Source organism: Crotalus tigris, unplaced genomic scaffold (genome assembly GCF_016545835.1).
Source record: "Crotalus tigris isolate CLP2741 ecotype Arizona unplaced genomic scaffold, ASM1654583v1 scf7180000018707.124998, whole genome shotgun sequence".
NCBI lineage: Eukaryota > Metazoa > Chordata > Lepidosauria > Squamata > Viperidae > Crotalus > Crotalus tigris.
The window spans coordinates 11,833-14,790 of record NW_024097158.1 but is presented as its reverse complement, the minus strand read 5'-3'; positions in this window follow the sequence as shown (position 1 = coordinate 14,790).

Below are 2,958 nucleotides of genomic sequence, written 5' to 3'. Positions count from 1 at the left end.
ATCCCATTGGAGGAATATTCCACTTAGGGTTAAGGTTACCATGAAGTCGCAGAGCAAAATGAACATCGCCAACAATCTCGGAGTTCTTACGTATGGTTAGGAGGGCACTGTCCATTCTAGCCGGCGCTACTTATGTTTCCTCGTAAAATACATGGGATAATCCCATAGGAGGAAAATTCCACTTAGGTTTAGGGTTAGGTCACTATGAACTTATAGAGCAAAATGGACATTGCCAAGAAACTCGGAGTGCTTTGGTATGGTTAGGAGGGAAGTAACTTGATTAGGCTGCCCTATCTATGTTTCCTGGTAAAATACATGAAAAAATCCCATTTGATGAAAATCCACTTAGGATTTGGGTTAGGTTACCATGAACTCGTAGAGCAAAATGAACATCGCCAACAATCTCGGAGTTCTTGCAGATGGTTAGGAGGGCACTGACCATTCTAGCCGGCGCTACTTATGTTTCCTAGTAAAATACATGGGATAATCCCATAGGAGGAAACATTCCACTTAGGTTTAGGGTTAGGTCACCATGAACTTATTGAGCAAAATGGACATTGCCAACAAACTCGGAGTGCTTTGGTATGGTTAGGAGGAAGCTGATTTTTCTAGGCTGTCCTATCTATATTTTCTGGTAAAATCCATGGAAAAATCCCATTTGAACAAAACTCAATTTAGGGTTAGGGTTAGGTTACCATGAACTCGTAGAGCAAAATGAACATCACCAACAAATTCGGAGTGCTTGGGTATAGTTATGAGGGCCCTGACCTTTTTAGCTTGCGCTACCTATGTTTCCTGGTAAAATACATGGGAAAATCCCATTGGAGGAATATTCCACTTAGGGTTAGGGTTTGGTCACTATAAACCCATAGAGAAAAATGGACATTGCCAACACACTCGGAGTGCTTGGGTATGGTTGGGAGGGCACTGATTTTTCTAGGCTGCCCTATATATGTTTCCTGGTAAAATACATGGGAAAATCCCATTGGAGGAAAATTCCACTTAGAGTTAGGGTTAGGGCACCATGAACCCATAGAGCAAAATGAACATTGCCAAAAAAATTGTAGTCTTGGGTACGGTTAGGAGGGCAGTGACATTTCCAGCCTGCCCTGTCTATGTTTCCTGGTAAAATACATGGAAAAATCCCATTTGAGGAAAATTCCACTTAGGGTTAGGGTTAGATTACAATGAACTCGTAGAGCAAAATGAACATCGCCAACAAACTGGGAGTGCTTGGATATGTTTAGGAGGGCACTGACCTTTCTAGCCTGCGCTACCTATGTTTCCTGGTAAAATACATGGGAAAATCTATTGAAGGCAAATTCCAGGTAGGGTTAGGGTTTGGTCACCATAAACTCAAAGAGCAAAATGAACGTCGCAAACAAACTCATAGTACTTGGGTATGGTTAGGAGGGCACTGACTTTTCTAGGCTGCCCTATATATGTTTCCAGGTAAAATACATAGAAAAATCCCATTTGAAGAAAATTCAACTTAGGGTTAGGGTTAGGTTACCATGAACCCGTACAGCAAAATGAACATCGCCAACAAACTCGGAGTGCTTGGGTATAGTTATGAGGGCCCTGACCTTTTTAGCTTGCACTACCTATTTTTCCTGGTAAAATACATGGGAAAATCCATTGAAGGAAAATTTCACTTAGGGTTAGGGTTTGGTCACCATGAACTCATAGAGCAAAGTGGACATTGCCAATACACTCAGAGTGCTTTGGTATGGTTAGGACGGAACTAACTTTGGTAGGCTGCCCTATCGATGTTTCCTGGTAAACTGCATGTAAAAATCCCATTTGATGAAAATTCGACGTAGGATTTGGGTTAGGTTACCATAAACTCGTAGACCAAAATGAACATCGACAACAATCTCCGAGTTCTTGGGCATCGTTAGGAGGGCACTGACCATTCTAGCCTGGGCTACCTATGTTTCCTGGTAAAATACATGGGGTAATCCCATAGGAAGAAAATTCCACTTAGGGTTAGGGTTAGCTCACCATGAACTCAAAGAGCAAAATGGACATTGCTAAAACACTCGTAGTGATTTGGTATGGTTAGGAGGTAACTTACTTTTTTAGGCTGTCCTATCTATATTTTCTGGTAAAATCCATGGAAAAATCCCATTTGAAGAAAACTCAATTTAGGGTTAGGGTTAGATTACCATGAACCCGTACAGCAAAATGAACATCACCAATAAACTCAGAGTGCTTGGGTATAGTTATCAGGGCCCTGACCTTTTTAGCTTGCGCTACCTATTTTTCCTGGTAAAATACATGGGAAAATACATTGAAGGCAAATTTCACTTATGGTTAGGGTTTGGTCACCATGAACTCATAGAGCAAAGTGGACATTGCCAATGCACTCAGAGTGCTTTGGTATGGTTAGGACGGAACTAACTTTGGTAGGCTGCCCTATTGATGTTTCCTGGTAAACTGCATGTAAAAATCCCATTTGATGAAAATTCGACGTAGGATTTGGGTTAGGTTACCATAAACTCGTAGACCAAAATGAACATCGACAACAATCTCAGAGTTCTTGGGCATCGTTAGGAGGGCACTGACCATTCTAGCCTGGGCTACCTATGTTTCCTTGTAAAATACATGGGGTAATCCCATAGGAAGAAAATTCCACTTAGAGTTAGGGTTAGGGCACCATGAACTCATAGAGCAAAATGAACATTGCCAAAAAAATCGTAGTCTTGGGTACGGTTAGGGGGGCAGTGACATTTCCAGCCTGCCCTGTCTATGTTTCCTGGTAAAATACATGGAAAAATCCCACTTGATGAAAATAACGCTTAGGATTTGGGTTTTGTTACCATGAACTCATAGAGCAAAATGGACATTGCCAATAAACTCGGAGTGCTTTGGTATGGTTAGGATGGAACTATCTTTATTAGGCTGCCCTATATATGTTTCCTGTTAAAATACATGGGAAAATCCCAGTGGAAAAAA